At 43.0% G+C, this 19,038-nt stretch overlaps 1 protein-coding gene across 3 annotated transcripts in view; it reads right to left on the bottom strand.

Moving 5' to 3' along the window:
* The window catches only part of coro1cb (coronin, actin binding protein, 1Cb), a 57,689-nt gene that overhangs the window by 28,519 nt on the left and 10,132 nt on the right, over positions 1–19,038 (bottom strand). The gene's annotated exons all lie outside the window — the stretch shown is intronic.

Below are 19,038 nucleotides of genomic sequence, written 5' to 3'. Positions count from 1 at the left end.
GTCATCACACGTTCCACGCCGCCAAGCGTGACTTTTGCCTCTCGTTCATCGCATAACATTTAACAACAAAAGGCATATGTGCACTAACTAACAGCAGAGATTCACCAGTATACAATACAACACCTGTAGCAGCTGTAAGCCTTGATTTTTCCGCCACTTCCGCAAGTTCTTCTGCGGCTGCACCGAGATAACCGACGTTAAATGGCAAATTTTTCCCCCCTAATTTTGATATTTTATATATATATATATATAGGCGATCAAAATTAGAGAACAATTTATGAAAAGGGCTGGGACGATTCACTAATCTGGCGATTCAATACTATCCCGATAGTTTTGTGCCGATTTAATACATATTGCGATTCTGTAGCTATTGCGATTCATTGTTTAAAGTGTGATTTTTGTTTGCTTAATAAAGATTAGATAATGCCAAATACTTAATTATACCCTTAAAGAAACTGTATATGAGTTATATTAACAAAAACAATGCATCACAGCTTTCTGAATTTTTATTTCAGGAGCATACACATACATAGTGCATAATGAACCTTGAACCATAAAACTTTCAAGTACCAAAAACTTTAATATAATATTCAAATGTGCAACAAAATAACTAAAAATAATACTTTCTAAAATAAAACAAAAGTGCTGTTAAACTGTTCCAATATCCAACTCAGTCAAGGTGCTAAAATCCTTCTTTCGCTTCCTCACCTCAGGTGAGCAGTGCAGCTGTTACTGCAGTCTGTTGCTCCCATGTCATAGGCACTATTCCATCTCGTTGAAACGTCTGTTATAATTTTGTGCACAGGGAGCTGCAGTAACTTTTGTTTTTCCTGCAAAACATGAAGTCCTGCAGCACTTCTATGGAAATATCCAGTGATGCGTCGTATTCGTCTGAGTAACTTCGTGACAGCGGGCAGCTTCAGTGCGCGCTGTGAGGCCAGATTGTGAATGTGCGCGTCGTGACTTAGTATAAAGAAAGCCGGTTAATTGGGCAGCGATAACCATATTAGAGTCAATGTTTGTGACTAAAGCAGGGTCTTTATCCGTTAAACAGTTCTCAAAGAGGTTTACTCCCCTGCCTCTGCCATGGTTTTGCTTTCTTGCGCCAGCATAAAACGGATACGACGTCATCTAATACAGACAACAACAAAATCGCCCTCTGTTGGAATAAAAGCAGTAACGTCTTTCCACCGCCTCTCTGGAAAAGTAAAATAATTAAATATACATCGATTCTGAGGTAAACAACGCGATCTCAAAATCGATTTAAAAAGAATCGCGATAGTTAGGTGAATCAAATTTTTTCTCCCACCCCTAATATATGTATATATTTAAACTCGTGAAGCAAGACATAAAACGCTAAAGAATCTGTAAGGTTTTTAGGCATCCGCAAAACAAATCTTAGTGAGTACCCACAGTCACACTGTGCTAACCCTAGTTTAGATTTTTGTCCTAGCATTGTTGTGTTTGTTTTCAAGTTTACTAATAAAAAAAAAATAAAAAATGCGGTCAAAGTGTGAGGTGAAAGCTAAACAAACTTGCAGTCAGCTACGTTTTTAAACAGAACAAAGGATGCGACCCGTACCAGCGTCCGGCTTCAGGAACAGGCTGAGGGCACGCGTACACCACGCTCCCTTACCTAGTATCCTGTTAGCCAACGTCCAGTCACTGGAGAACAAGCTTGATGACCTCAGGGCAAAGGTCAAGTTCCAGAGGGACATTCGGGACTGCAACCTTCTCTGCTTCACCAAGACATGGCTGAACCCAGCGGTACCGGACCACGCCATTCAGCCGGCTAAGTTTTTCTCGGTTTACCGCATGGACAGAACACTGGAGTCGGGGAAATCAAGAGGAGGTGGAGTGTGTCTGATGGTGAACAATAACTGGTGTGACATTGCAAACATCGTTCCTCCTTCACGTTCCTGAACACCAAACCTGGAACTACTGACCATCAAATGTCGGCCCTTTTATCTACCTCAGCTCAGCTCAAATCAGCTCAGTTATATTCAGTGCTGTTTATATCCCGCCTCAAGCGGACACGGACACTGCTTTACACGACTTACACAAGACAATAACTCTTCACCAAACACAGCATCGGGACGTTGAGCTCATTGTGGTAGGAGATTTTAACAGTGCCAACCTCAAGAGCGCACTACCGAACTTTCATCAGAACATCACCTGCCCCACCAGGGGTGAAAGGACACTGGACCACTGTTACACAACACTAAAGAACAGCTACAAGGCACAATCACGTCCACCGTTTGGGAAATCGGACCAGTCTTCCTCATTCCTGTTTACAAACAAAGGCTGAAACAGGAAGCTCAGGTTCAGAGGGAGGTCGCGCGCTGGACTGACCAATCGGTGGCCGCTCTGCAGGACGCTTTGGATGACTGAGACTGGGACATGTTCAGGCGCAGCTCTGATGACGTCAACATGTTTAAGGAAGTGGTTGTGGGATTCATCAGGAAACTAGCGGATGATAGGGTGCAAAAAAACACTACCAGAACATTTCCTAACCAAAAGCCGTGGGTGGATAAAACCATCCGCGACGCTCTGAGATCCCGCTCCGCTGCCTACAACACAGGGCTCTTACAGAGCTCGCAGAGCGGTTAAGGATGCAAAGCAGTGCTACGGGAGGAAACTAGAGTCAAAGTTTCAACATGGTGGCTCTAGGAGACTAAGAACAATCACGGACTATAGAACACAATTTTCTAGAATGGTGAATGCGGACGCTTCTCTGGCAGACGAGCTAAACACCTTTTACGCTCGCTTCGAGGCTGCAGCTAACCACGCTTGCGGTGCTAGCGGCACAACCAGCGTGCACACCGAGAGAGTTGGAGAGGTAAACACGTTCACAATCGCATGGCGTGAGGAGGGCATTCAATAGGGTGAATACCAGGAAGGCAGCACGACCAGATGTCATCACAGGTCGGGTTCTGAAAGCCTACGCTGACCAGCTAGCACCGGTGTTCACTGAGATATTCAACCTCTCACTGGAACAATCTGTTGTCCCCTCATGTTTCACAGTCCACCATTGTTCCTGTCCCGAAGAAACCCCAGCGCGCCTGCCTTAATGACTACTGCCCTGTAGCTTTAACCTCAGTAGTGATGAAGTGCTTCGAGAGACTGGTCAGAGACTTCATCACTGCCTCAATACCAGACACACTGGACCCACTACAGTTCGCATACAGTCAGAACCGTTCTACTGAGGACACCATTGCTCATCTCCTCCACACAACGATGAGCCAACTGGAACAAAGAAATGGGAATTATACAAATATGCTGTTTGTGGACTACAGTTCAGCATTTAACACCATAATTCCCCTCCACACTCACCTCTAAGTTGGAAATCCTGGGACTCAGCCTGCCGGTGTGCCAATGGATCTCTAACTTCCTGACAGACAGACCACAAGCCGTACGGAAACACACTTCATCCACCCTCACCCTCAGCACTGAAACTCCCCAGGGTTGTGTTCTGAGCTCCCTGCTGTACTCATTGTACACATATGACTTTGTGGCCACTTCCAACTTCCAAAACACACTTTATCCACCCTCACCCTCAGACAGCCTACTTACAGAAGGTTAAAAACCTGGAAAGATGGTGCCAGGAGAACAACCTTCTCCTGAACGTCAGCAAGACCAAGGAGTTGATCGTGGACTTCAGCACGAAGCAGGAGCGGTCATACCAACCGCTAAATATCAGCGGGACCCCAGTGGAGAGAGTGGACAGTTTCCGGTACCTAGGTGCTCACATCACACAGGACCTGTCTTGGTCCTGTCACACCAACACCCTGGTGAAGAAAGCCCGGCAGCGTCTGTACAATCTGAGACACTTAAGGGACATTAAATTTCCCTCTCAGGTGCTAAAGACTTTCTACACCTGCACCATTGAGAACGTTCTGATGCTTCTGAGAGCGTTCTTCCTGTTTCGGGAACAGCACCATGCAGGACAAGCGAGCCCTTCAGAGGGTGGTGCGTTCAGCTGAACGTACCATCCACACCGAGCTCCCTAACCTGCAGGACATCTACAGCATGAGGTGCCGGACCAGAGCCAGAAAGATTATGAAGGACCTCAGCCATCCCAATAATGGTCTCTTTTCTCTGTTGTGGTCAGGGAAACGCTTCCGCTCCCTGCAGGCCATTCGGTGTTTAAACCAGGAGACACCCAGGATCTAAAAACTGGCCCACTCTCTCCATCATCACACTTCTTCTCTGTACATATCTCACCTTTGGCACCACGACACTTTAAACTCTGGACTCGCACAGCACAGTGCACTTTATATTTTATACCACACCATTTCACGTGTATGTATGTATATATATATATATATATATATATATATATATATATATATATATATATATATATATATATATATACAGGGAGTGCAGAATTATTAGGCAAATGAGTATTTTGACCACATCATCCTCGTTATGCATGTTGTCTTACTCCAAGCTGTATAGGCTGGAAAGCCTACTACCAATTAAGCATATTAGGTGATGTGCATCTCTGTAATGAGAAGGGGTGTGGTCTAATGACATCAACACCCTATATCAGGTGTGCATAATTATTAGGCAACTTCCTTTCCTTTGGCAAAATGGGTCAAAAGAAGGACTTGACAGGCTCAGAAAAGTCAAAAATAGTGAGATATATTGCAGAGGGATGCAGCAGTCTTAAAATAGCCAAGCTTCTGAAGCGTGATCATCGAACAATCAAGCGTTTCATTCAAAATAGTCAACAGGGTCGCAAGAAGCGTGGAAAACCAAGGCGCAAAATAACTGCCCGTGAACTGAGAAAAGTCAAGCGTGCAGCTGCCAAGATGCCACTTGCCACCAGTTTGGCCATATTTCAGAGCTGCAACATCACTGAGTGCCCAAAAGCACAAGGTGTGCAATACTCAGAGACATGGCCAAGGTAAGAAAGGCAGAAAGTCGACCACCACTGAACAAGACACACAAGCTGAAACGTCAAGACTGGGCCAAGAAATATCTCAAGACTGATTTTCTAAGGTTTTATGGACTGATGAAATGAGAGTGAGTCTTGATGGGCCAGATGGATGGGCCCGTGGCTGGATTGGTAAAGGGCAGAGAGCTCCAGTCCGACTCAGACGCCAGCAAGGTGGAGGTGGAGTACTGGTTTGGGCTGGTATCATCAAAGATGAGCTTGTGGGGCCTTTTCGGGTTGAGGATGGAGTCAAGCTGAACTCCCAGTCCTACTGCCAGTTTCTGGAAGACACCTTCTTCAAGCAGTGGTACAGGAAGAAGTCTGCATCCTTCAAGAAAAACATGATTTTCATGCAGGACAATGCTCCATCACACACGCCCAAGTACTCCACAGCGTGGCTGGCAAGAAAGGGTATAAAAGAAGAAAATCTAATGATATGGCCTCCTTGTTCACCTGATCTGAACCCCATTGAGAACCTGTGGTCCATCATCAAATGTGCGATTTACAAGGAGGAAAACAGTACACCTCTCTGAACAGTGTCTGGGAGGTTGTGGTTGCTGCTGCACGCAATGTTGATGGTGAACAGATCAAAACACTGACAGAATCCATGGATGGCAGGCTTTTGAGTGTCCTTGCAAAGAAAGGTGGCTATATTGGTCACTGATTTGTTTTTGTTTGGTTTTGAATGTCAGAAATGTATATTTGTGAATGTTGAGATGTTATATTGGTTTCACTGGTAAAAATAAATAATTGAAATGGGTATGAATTTGTTTTTTGTTAAGTTGCCTAATAATTATGCACAGTAATAGTCACCTGCACACACAGATATCCCCCTAAAATAGCTAAAACTAAAAACTACTTCCAAAAATATTCAGCTTTGATATTAATGAGTTTTTTGTGTTCATTGAGAACATGGTTGTTGTTCAAATTAAATCCTCAAATAAAATTAATCCTCAAAAATACAACTTGCCTAATAATTCTGCACTCCCTGTATATGTATATATACACACAGTACAGACCAAAAGTTTATATATATTATATTTACAGTACAGACCAAAAGTTTGGACACACCTGCTCATTCAAAGAGTTTTCTTTATTTTCATGACCATAAAAATTGTAGATTCACACTGAAGGCATCAAAACTATGAATTAACACATGTGAAATTATATACATAACAAAAAAGTGAACTGAAAATATGTCATATTGTAGGTTCTTTAAAGTAGGCATCAAGAGAATGCAAAGAGTGTGCAAAGCAGTAATCTAAGCAAAAGGTGGCTACTTTGAAGAACCTACAATATGACATATTTTCAGTTGTTTCACACTTTTTTGTTATGTATATAATTCCACGTGTTAATTCATAGTTTTGATGCCTTCAGTGTGACTCTACAATTTTCATAGTCATGAAAATAAAGAAAACTCTGTGAATGAGCAGGTGTGTCCAAACTTTTGGTCTGTACTGTATATCTTTATATATTCTTATATTTTATTTTATATAGTTTTTATACTTTATTTACCAGTCTTTTTTTTCTTTCTATTATTTTTCTCCCCATCCTATTCCCTCATGCCAGACTGTCATAATAAGTGTTTTACTGCATGTCATACCCTGTATGTATGTGACAAATAAAATTTGATTTGATTTGATTTGATATGTTCCAGAGGGAACTCAGACATAAAAAGTATTGCATCCGGTAATTTCACGTGTGCTCACACTGTACCAAATATATGTACCGTTACTCCCCTAATATTTTAGCTAAAAGAAGAATAAATATAAGTTCTTCTTTTTTCAGCTTCTCCCATTTGTGGTTGCACAGCAGATCATCCGTCTCCATACACCCCCTGTCCTCTATATCTACCTCTTTCAAACCGACTACCTGCATGTCTTTCCTCACCACATCTATGAACCTCCTCTTTCACGGATAGACCAAGCGTCAGAAACCGGGAGTAACACAGAATGTTCTTCATAGTCCAAACATACACACACACGAGAGTTTGAGATGTGACTGAAGCAAATGGTACACTTAACTAAGTGCTCCCTGCGAAGAGTAGTCAGGAGCATGGAAGCACAGGGAACAGAGCAGTAGGTAGTCCGGAATGATCTATGGTAGTAACCTGTAAATCAGACAGTCAGTGAAAAGGAATAGGGACCTTATAAAGGGGACAGGTAAATGGGGGACCGATGTAGGTGATTAGTAGGAGGGAGAGGCTGAGCGAGAGTGTTGAGTGAAGGAGAGAGGCATGGCTGGTGGTTCTCTGACATTACCCCCTCCTCCAGGGGTGGCTCCTGGCGCCCTAACCTGATGCCAGGGACGCCCACGACCACAGTGTGTGGGACGGGTAGGATGATTGAGGTGTTGGGTTCGATTGAGGTGCTGGGTCCAAGACGTCTTGTCTGAGAACCCATGAGCGTTCCTCTGTTCCATACCCCTCCTTCCTACAGGGCAGTTCAGAGGCACAGATCTCGGGTAGATAGCCACACCTGGTCTCCTGGTTGGTAAAGAGGTGCCTCCGATGTGGTTCTGAGGGCTCTTTGGAACTGGGTATGTGCCAAACTTCCATACTTGCACGCTCTCTCAGACCCAGTGATCTACCACAGGGACGTTTGAAGATTCATCTGTCCAGGAAGATGCACTGGAATGAGGTCAGGCCGGTGGCTTCTTGACGTGGAAAGTTCTGTGCGCACTTGGCCCACAGGAGGAACCGGTTCCAGCTAGTTTGATCTTGGTGGCAGTAGGATCAGAGGTAGCAGCTCCTGTATTTTCCAATCTGTCTAGCCGTTAGTTTGTGGGTGACATCCAGATGAGAGGTTAATGGTAACACCAAGGAGCTTGAAAAGTGCCTTTCATACGTGGGATGTGAACTGAGGACCTCAGTCTAACACAATTTATTCTGGGAGGCCAAAATTCAGTAATACATGGTGGAAGAGTACCGTCTCTAGAGCTATGGGCAGACCAATCAGCAGGCTTTGGACAAGCAATCCACAGCTACTAGGACGCAGGTGTTACTTTCAGAGTTCGGCAGATCCGTGAGGAAATCGACACCCAGATGGGACCAGGGCTGTTGGGGGTTGGTAGGGGAACCAGTTTTCCCACTGATAAGTGGTGTGGTGTTTTTGACATGATTAGATTAGGTGGAATGATAGCTTCAGGGTCCGTGGGGTCGTCGGGGACATAAAGTCGGGAAAGGTCATGCCGTATGGACTGTCCATTTCTCCAGCGGTGTTTCAGATGTTCATGAACAAGGTGTTCTGACCGTTCCTCTATAGGTTCGTCATCGTCTACATCGATGACATCCACATCTACTCCTGAGACCTAACAGAACATCAAGGTCACGTCACCCAGGTCCTAGGACAATTACGGGAGCACCACCTCTACCTGAAGCTGGAGAAGTGTTCTACCAGTCTACGGTACAGTTCCTGGGGTACGACATCAGTCTGTCGGGAAGTTTAAGGCAGTTCTAGGCTGGCTTCACCTGGGTTCTACAAACTAGCTCCAACGCTTCTTAGGATTTTCCAATTTCTATCAACGGTTCATCCAGAGCTTCAGTTTGGTCACTGCCCCGCTCACCTCACTCCTGAGGCAAAAGGCCAAAACCATTGTGTGGAATCCGGAGGCCGAAGACGCCTTCCTCAAGCTCAAAAGGAGGTTCAGTACCGCCCCTCATCTACGACACCCGGATCCACAGTTCCTTTTCATGGATACCTCCTCCACAGGCACAGGGGCCACCTTATCCCAACAGACGGGTAACCCTCTGTGCCCGCAACCCTGTGACTTCTTTTCGAAGAAACTCTCTCCCGCTAAACAGAACTATGACATCGGAAATAGAGAACTGCTGGCTAGCAAACTGGCTCTCGAAGAATGGCTGCACTGGTTGGAAGGGGCGGTGCATCCATTCATGGTGATCACAGATAACAAGAACCTCCAAAACCTTCGGGAAGTTAAATGCCTTAACCCCCGGCAGTCCAGATGGGCTCTATTCCTCACCCGATTCCATTACACGATCACACTGCATGCAGGATGGCACCCAGCGCACTCTCTCTTCAAACTGTTGCCTTTTGGTCGGGGCTAGAGAGCTCCTGGAAGTTCTTTGACATCCTCCTTGGCCTTCCTCTTTTCCTCCATCCTGGCGGCTCCATTTTACGCATTCACCTACCGATATACCCCATGTCCCTCCTCTGCACATGCCCAAACCATTTCAATCTCGCCTCCCTCCCCTGGTCTCCAAAACGTCCTACATCCCTCTGATAAACTCGTTACTAATCCAGTCTATCCTTATTATTCTTCTCAACATTTTTAGCTCTGTGACCTCCTGCTCCACCTTCTGTCTTTTAGTCAATACCACTGTCTCTGAACCATACAGCATAGCAGGTCTCACCACAGTCCTATAAACTTTGCCCTTCACTCTTGCAGATACACTTCTATCACAAATAACTCCTGACACTCTTCTCCACCTACTCCACCATGCCTGCACCCCTTTCTTCACTTCTCTAACACACTCTCCATTACTTTGCATTGTTGACCCCAGGTATCTAAACTCCTCCACCTTCTCCACCTCTTCTCCCTGCAACTGCACAACTTCACTGCCTCCCTCTCATTCACACATCTTAATCCTGTCATGTGTCTTATTCCTGTGATATGTCTTATGTCTTATTCCTACTGAGTTTCATTCCCCTTCTCTCCAGCATGTACCTTCACCACTCCAGGCTCTTCCCAACCTGCTTCCTACTCTCACCACAAATCATCCACAAACATCATAGTCAACGGAGTCTCCTGCCTGACCTCATCCGTCTACCTGTCCATCACCACTGCAAACAGAAAAGAGCTCAGAGCCAATCCTTGATGCAATCCAACCTCCACCTTAAACCAGTCTGTTGTTCCTACTGCATATTTCACTGCTGTCACGATATCCTCATACATGTCCTGCACCACCCTTACATACTTCTCTGACACACCTGACTTTCTAATACAATACCACAACTGCACTCTCTGCACCCTGTCGTATGCTTTCTCTAGATCCACAAACACACAATGCTATTTCATCTGAACTTCTCAAAGCAAATATTGCGTCTGGAGTGCTCTGCCTAGGCATTAAACCTTGCTCAAAGATGGTCACAGATTTTCTCAGCCTGGCTTTCACTACTCTTTCCAATAACTTGGTGTGACTGATCAACTTTATTCCCCTGTAATTACTGCAGGACTGCACATCGCTATTATTCTTAAAAACCGGTACCAGCACACTCCTTCTCTATTTCCCCTTCCAAAACAACCTGGTTAAAAACTCCACTGCCATCTCTTCTAAACATCTCCATGCTTCTACCGGTATGTCATCTGGTCCAACCGACTTTCCACTCTTCATCCTCTTAATTGCAGCTCTCACGTCCTCCCTACTAATCCTATCCACTTCCTGCTTTACCATCTCCACACCATCCAACCTTCTCTCTCTCATTTTCCTCATTAATCAGCTGCCCTGAATCTCATACTACAGTCCTTCAGTTTCCATTATCTCATTCTTCTTTGTCCTCACACTCCTCCTCTTCTTCTTCTCCTCCAAAGCCATCCTACAGACAACCATTCAATGCTGTCTCGCTACACTGTCCCCTGCCAACACCTTGAACATAGTCCACCTGTGTGCACCTTTCTCCACTCTTATAAGTCAGTCAACTCTCATAACACTATGATCCTCCTTCCTCTTAAAATAAGTATTCACCACTGCCATTTCCTAGGGCTGGGCAATAAATCTATTTTATTGATTAACTCAAATGCGTATTTTACATCGATCAGTTTCAATAAAAATAGGGTTTCTCTTTAATGTCCGCCGACGCTCCCTTCTGGGCTTCCATAGTTTCGAATGAACTCAGCCCTCCCCCCGCACGTTTGCCATAGAGAGACATGGCAGCGAGCAGAAGAACGCGTTCCCAAAAAAGGCACAGTGTCATCTGTAATTTGGATTTGGTTCGGTTTTGCTGCGTCAGATGCAGCACAAACAACACCCCGCTGCAAAGTGTGTTTGAAGGCTGTTGCAAGCAAAGGTAGCAGTACCACCAATTTACTGCAGCACCTAAAACAGACGCATGCTGTCGAGTGGGAGAGATGTAGGGCCCAACGAAATGAACAAGACAGCGGCAGCACAAGACTGCGTTTATTTTACTGTGGAGTTTGTAAGAAAAGTAAAGGCAAAGTTAAAACTTTTTTTGAACATTTTCTTTGTCATATGCAGATTGATTTTAAGCAGGGGGAAAAAAAATCTATTTAAATCGCAAATCGGATTTTTTGTAAAAAAAAAAAATCGGGGATTTTTTTTTTTTTGCCCATATCGCCCAGCCCTACCATTTCCATCCTTTTGGCAAAATATTCCACCATCTGCCCTTCCACATTCCTTTCCTTAAGGCCATACATACCCATCACCTTCTTATCACCTCTGTTCCCTTCACCAACATGCTTATTAAAATCACTAATCTTTCTTTCCTAGGTTCACCTTCTACCACTTCATCCAACTCACTCCAGAATTTTTCCTTCTCCTCCATCTCACAACCCACTTGTGAAGCATAGGCACTGATGACATTTATCATCACCCCTTTAATTTTCAGCTTCACGTTCATCACCCTACCCATCACCTCTCTTCACCTCCACCACCCACTTACTGTACTCTTCCTTCAGAATCACACCTACACCATTTCTCTTTCCAGCCACACCATGATAGAATAGTTTAACCCCCCTCAAATGTTTATTTAGCTCAACCTTTCACAATACATGGTCACCAGAGTCAGATGTGTTCATGTGTACGACCACCAGACACTGCTAATAATCTGCATGATGTTATCAATATCCTTCGTGACCTCCGCTTGCTGCGACCTCCGCTTGCTGCGACCTCCGCCACAAAGACCAGGCCCCCAGCCCTCGGGTGTCACCTGATGCCGGGAGAGGGAACGTCGGAAGCACTGTGCTAAATGCTAACCATAGCCTCTCCCGTTCATTTTTCTTTCAAATGTCTGCTCCCTGGACAATAAACTGGATTACATCCAACTTCTGCGAAACCACACAGTGAGAGTTTAGAGACTATTGCGTCTTTGTTTTCACAGAGACGTGGCTCAGCGACAGAGTCCCGGAAGTGTCGGAGTGTACATTCCTCCCAGCGCTAATGCTAAGGAGGCACTGAGTGAACTCTACGGCGCTATTAGTGACCCCGACGGATTGTTTATTATCGCCGCAGATTTCAACCATGTGAATCTTAGGACTGTGCTCCCTAAACTCCATCAGCATGTGGACTTTGCAACGAGATGAGCGAACATGCTGGATCTTGTTTACACCGCGCAGAGCCCCGCCCCCATCTCGGCTACTCAGACCACAGCTCTGTTATGTTAATTCCAGTATACAGACCGTTTGTCAGACGCTCTAAACCGGTTCTGAAACAGGTGCAAATCTTCCATCAACTTGAAGGAGTACACATCATCAGTGACCAGCTACATCAGCAAGTGCGTTGATAATGTGACCATCTCCAAGACCATTTACAACTACATGCTTCAACCAGAAGTCGTGGATGACTGCAAATGTGCGTGTGCTGTTGAAACATAGAGACTCTGCCTTCAGAGTGCTCAGGGAATGTGCAGAACAGCTAGCAGATGTCTTCAGTGACATCTTCAACATCTCCCTGTGCAGCAACGTTGTTCCCACGTGCCTCAAGACAACGACCATTGTTCCCGTGCCGAAGAAATCTACTGTCTCCTGCCTTAATGACTATCGTCCTGTCGCGCTCACACCCATCGAGATGAAGTGCTTCGAAAGGCTTGTCATGAGGCACATTAAGACCCAGCTTACACTCTCCCTGGACCCCATGTAGTTTGCGTATCGTCCAAACCATTCCACGGACGATGCCATCTCCACAACCCTTCATCTGGTTCTCACCCACCTGTACAACAAGGACTCATATGTACGAATGCTATTCATTGACTTCAGCTCAGCATTCAACACAATCATTCCTCAGCACCTGATCGAGAAGGTGAGCCTACTGGGCCTGAACACCTCCCTCTGCAACTGGATCCTGGACTTCCTGACTGGGAGACCTCAGTCCGTCCGGATCGGGAACAGCATCTTCAGCAACACCACACTGAGCACTGGGGCCCCTCAAGGCTGTGTGCTCAGCCCACCGCTGTTCACTCTGCTGACTCACGACTGTGTAGCAATGCACAGCTCCAACCATATCGTCAAGTTTCAACTTGATGATGGTGGGTCTAATCAGCAAGAACGACGAGTCAGCCTACAGAGAGGAGGTGAAACAGCTAACTGCCTGGTGTGAAGCAAACAACCTGTTTCTGAACGTTGACAAAACCAAAGAGATGGTTGTGGACTTCAGGAGAGCACAGAGCGACCAATCTCCACTGATTATTTATGGATCCTCAGTGGAACTCATCAAGAGCACCAAATCCCTTGGTGTTCATCTGGCAGACAACCTCACCTGGTCACTCAACACCAGCTCCATCACGAAGAAAGCCCAGCAGCGTCTCTACTTCTTGAGAAGGTTGAGGAAAGCCCATCTCCCTCCCCCCATCCTGACCATGTTCTACAGAGGGACCATTTAGAGCATCTTGAGCAGCTGCATCACTGCCTGGTTTGGGAACTGCACTGTCTCGGATCGCAAGACCCTACAGAGGATAGTATGGACAGCTGAGAAGATCATCGGGTCTCTCTCCCCTCTATTATGCACATTTACACCACACGCTGCATCCGCAAAGCACACAGCATTGTGGACGACCACACACACCCCTCACACACACTTTTCACTCTCCTGCCATCAAGACCACATCAAGACTGTGCGACAGTATATTTCCTCAAGCCATCAGGCTTCTCAATACACAGAACTGAAACGGAACTCACTCACTCACACACACTCACTCACTCACTCAAATGTGTGCTACCGAACTGTACAACCTGGACTTAACACTTAACACACACTCATTACTCATCTCAATCCATTCCACCACTATTTATTTATTTATTTATTTATTATTATTTATACTTGACCGTACTACATTCTTTAACTGCTGTTTTTTGCACCTTTCACTGTATTATACTGTTTACATGCTGTTTTTTGCACCTTTCACTCTATTATACTATACTATTTACATGCTGTCTTTTGCACCTCTTGACTGCTGCTGTTTTTTTGCACTACATTGTTCTGTTTATATTCACATGTATAGTTTTTTCATTCTCCTCGCACAGTACTGTATAATCAAAGTATACAGTAGGTTAACTAGTCGGTGCTATATTGGGTTTTGTGTCTTGTCTTGTGTTGTCTGTCTGCACTGTCTGTCTGTACTGTTTTTCGTCTGCACTGTTTGCACCAGGTTGCACTCGATGCACTTTATGTAGCTTGTGTTATGTTATAGCTCTATGTTGTTGTTTAGTGTAGCACCAGGGTTCCGGAGGAACGTTGTATCGTTTTTACTGTGTACTGTGTACCACTGTGTATAGTAGAAATGACAATAAAAGCCTCTTGACGTGACTTGATTTAAAATGCCCACCCTAACCTCCACTCTCCTACACTTCTACTCCTGCTGTCCTTTTCTTCTCCTCCTTCGGCCAACAGTAGCCAAATTTCCACAGGTACTCTGTTGGCTAACAAACCTCTGGCGGTCATTGGTAACCCGGGCTTCGACCCGCATATTTGATTTAGCTTGTTTTACGCTGGATGCCCTTCATAACGCAACCCTCCCCATTTATCCAGGTTTGGGACCGGCACTGAGGCATGGGAGCATTTTATATTAAACGCAAGGCAATATTACTATTTTATATTAATATGCTGTAAAACTGTAAGCCTTTAAGCCTGTAAGTTATGCAAAGCTGAGCTTGTGTGGCATGGATGTAGGATTCATAAACACATGAAAAGAAAACACACTGGTGTCACGGATAACGGTGAAACATCAGCACAGTAAGCAAAACCTGTTTCTCCTTATCATGGTATAGTTTAATGAAGTGCTATTTATTTATGCTTATTTTATGTAAATAATATACAAAATTGCATTAATTATATAGTATATGTTGTAGAATATAAAATATATTATAGTGTGATATTTCCTTTATATTTTTTGTGAGCCAGATTTAGAAGAGGCTTCCTTCTGGGATGAGGCCATGCAAACAGACTTGTTGCAGTGTGTGGCATATAAGGGTTGAGCACTGAAAAGCAGACCTTCTGCTTCTGCAAACTCTAAAGCAATGCTGGCAGCACTCATGCCTTTTTTTACTTCACTTCTACACCTAATGCACAGCACAAGGACTTCTTTGGTCGGCTCTTGTGTTTCACTTGGAACAGGCCTCACGTCTTGGAAAACCTCTGTATGACCCTGGCCACTGTACCGTAAATCAGTTTCAGGTTGTTAACGATCTTACAGCCTCGGCAATCTTTATAGAGAGCAACAATTCTAATTCTTAAATATTAAGAAAGTTCTTTGCCATGAGGTGCAATGTTGAGCATCCAGTGGTCAGTATGAGAGAAGTGAATCCAAAAGAGCTGTCAAAGGATGTCAGGGACAAGATTGTAGACCTGCACAAGGCTGGAATGGGCTACAGGACCATCAACAAGAAGTTTGGGGAGAAAAAGACCACTGTTGGAGCGATAATTCAAAAATGGAATAAATAAAAGATTAGTCAATCGCCCTCACTCTGGAGCTCCATGCAAAATCTCACCTCATTGGGTAAGGATGATTCTGAGAAAGATGAGAGATCAGCTCAGAATTACACAGAAGGAACTTGTTGATGATTTCAAGGGAGCTGGCACCACAGTCACCAAGAAAACCATTGGTAACACACCAAGGTATCTCTGCTCTATGCACATGAACAGGCTGTCTGAAGTTTGCCAAACTTTCTTTAATGTTTTTCTTATGGATTTTTTATATTCTGTCTCTCTGTTAAAATAAACCTACCATAAACATTCTACATTGTTTATTTCTTTGTAAGGGGATCAAAAAAAATATTTCCCCAAGTATAAAAAAAAAAAAAAAATTATTTATATATATAACCTCGGGTTACGAACGCCCCGGCATACGTATAATTCAGGTTACGAATCGCAGTTCATCAAAATTTTTGCCCCTGGTTACGAACAAAATTTCAGGATATGAACGTCGCGCACCAAAAAATCACAGGCAAGTCGGTTCTTTTCTTATCGCCACCCACACTCTATCCACGCGTATCGGGATACGAACTTTTTAGGTTACTGAATAAAGTACGGAACCAATTAAATTAAGTAACCGAGGTTCCACTGTATATATATATATATATATATATATATATATATATATATATATATATATATATATATAAACAATTTGTAAAAATAAATATAATAATAGAAATAATAGGGGAAAAAATAGAATATAAAATATACTAAAACTAATTAACATAATCCAAATACTGTATACAATATTTTGTATTAAATAATAAAAAATAATAAATATTAATAATAAATAAAATGTTCACTTAAAAAAATTCATTCGCCCTAGTCCAGTGCGCATAATGTAGACTCGTTATGTTCGAAAAAAAGCTAGCGGCGACTCTCCTCCGTTTTATTTTTGAACAAATTACACTTTGAGGACAGGTTTAGTCGTGTCCGCGAAAGTGTGTATGTGCAGACACTGTTGAAAACGTACAACTAATGGATATAAAGGCTATGGCAGTGAAAAATGTGCAAAGCTGGTAAACAAGTACAGTAAGTATATATTTATGTATAAAACTGGTATAAGCCACATATTGAGTTTAACTATAGTGGCTGCTAGTTGAAGAGTACATGGGGGATTTCTCCTTGAACAAATTCCCTGCTGGGTTGTTTCTTTCTGTAAAAAAAACAGCATTTATGTATGCAAAGTGAAGCAATTTGGTAAATCAACATTTGTATTGTTTTTAATGATAATTGCAGAAGGCAGTTTGCCAACCATGCTTTAAAACTAGGGATGCAATGAATATTCGGCCACCGAAAATTTTCGGCCGAAAATGGCCCGAAAGACTTTGATCACCGAAACAACACGGCCGAAACAGTTTGTTGTGATGACGCAAACAGAAACCCGCGCCTGCAGCAACGTGTGGACGTATTTCAGTATATCTGAGAAAGACCCACGGATAGCGATTTGCAAAACATGTAATGCAGAAATTTCAAGAGGAGGTTCGTCTGCACGTCGGGTTTAATTTATCAGCTAAAATGCAAACATCCCGATCGCTTTGCTGAATATGAGAGGAACGCGGCACAGAAAAGCAAAACCCCTCCGAGCACGTTTTTGAAAAGGCAAGGAAGTTTCCCTGTGACAGTGTCATGGCAAAGGTCATTACACAAAAGATTATGGAATGCATTGCCTTAGATGATCAGCCATTCTCTGTCGTAGAAGATGTGAGGTTTCGCAGGCTGATCGAGCAAATTGAGCCCCGTTATGCCATACCGAGCAGACGACATTTTTCAGAGGTGTGTTTACTTGAGCTGTTTAATGTTGTTGCAACTCACGTTCATAAGCATATAACTGCAGATATTTCAGCAATCAGTTTCACGAAAGACTTTTGTTTGAATTTTATTTTATCCTGTGCATTGTTGCAATGTGCTATAAATAAATATTTTCATAATTTGTAATTGATTTATTCTTTGGAACTTTAATATTAATTTATGCAATTGAAAAAAATAATAATTAATAATAATAGGCATTATTTCTTTCGGTGTTTCGGTTTTCGGCCTTGCTTTCCTCTTTTTCGGTTTTCGGTTTCAGCCAAGAATTTTCATTTCAGTGCATCCCTATTTATAACTCAATATAAAATATAATACATTGTTTTGACAATTTTTGTTTAAAACAATACACATATATTTAGTTCAGGTGTGAAGATATAAGCATCTAGAATATATAATTAATTTAATTATATAATGATATATGCATAAACTAAATACAAACATTGAAAACAAGCATTTGAACGTAGTAAAGCCGTAGTAAATCACTTTTGAAAACATGTATGTTTACTGTTTACTGTAAGAGAATGAAACCGAGAAACGCAACAATCTAACAGGCTTGATTAAAAAATAATAAAATATGCATTGGCGTACAAATGCATAAGCATTCGCTGAAAACTACAACAGTGACCAAAAATATAATTGTTTACTGCTGCTATTATTTGCTGCTTTTTTTGCAAGCGGCCATGTTGTCTTGCTGTCACGCTAACCCATAACTTGAGCAGCCCAACTAACCGATAATAACATTCGTTGTGAACGAATCAATTAGTTTTTTCACGTGTCTGTAATTTACTCAAGTATTTTCATTTGGTGAGACCTAATTGAAGAAGCCGAAATAAAGTTTTATTTTAATTCGGGGAGACTTTAACTTTAATTTCCCTACATTTCAAAGTCAAATACCTTTTTACTCAACTACATACCGAAAAATCAGTCTTTCCTTTCCTTAATTTATGAGTGGATAAAAACTTATCTGGTCAAATAAACAGCAAGCCACCAATCAGGGTAGAGCATGCACTCTGTTTTAAACTCGTTTTGAATGCTGCTTGGCTGTGGCGGATTTAGTGGCACGAGGTGTTAAGGCAAAAATAAATCTTTTATTGTTTTTTTTCCCCCGCTCAATTACACACAGTCGCGTCAAATATTATATCATGTCATGGACAAGAAACCTGGTCGGAACTGGGAATGTGTGCCCACCGACTGGAGAAGTTCCCTCACTCATACACTCAGAAAGGCAAGTGGGGGTTGGATGACATCACGTCAGTAAGGAGAACTGAATCCAAATTGAAATTATGGATGACAAAAAAAGTCTAAACCATCAGGAGCCCAATTCAGGCAAAATAGGAAAGAAGTAGGGGGAAATGTGCAAAAGATAAAGGTGTGTATGCAGCTCTATCACTCATCTCGTTATGGGAAAAGTATGCATTTAATGAAATATTTTAACTGTATATGCTGTGTTGCCTGCTGTGATTTTACTCATAGGGCAACAATGTTTATTTTAGCTGCATAACATTATAATTTATAGTATGTGGTTTATCATAATGTGTGTAGTAGGGCTGCACGATTAATCGAAAAATGAATCACGATCTCGATTCATACATACATTCGATCTTTTTAAATGACGGCGATT

Source organism: Silurus meridionalis, chromosome 25 (genome assembly GCF_014805685.1).
Source record: "Silurus meridionalis isolate SWU-2019-XX chromosome 25, ASM1480568v1, whole genome shotgun sequence".
In the NCBI taxonomy this organism is placed as follows: Eukaryota; Metazoa; Chordata; class Actinopteri; order Siluriformes; family Siluridae; genus Silurus; species Silurus meridionalis.
Note: the sequence above shows the minus strand (reverse complement) of the source record. Positions and strands in the feature narration are given on the sequence as shown.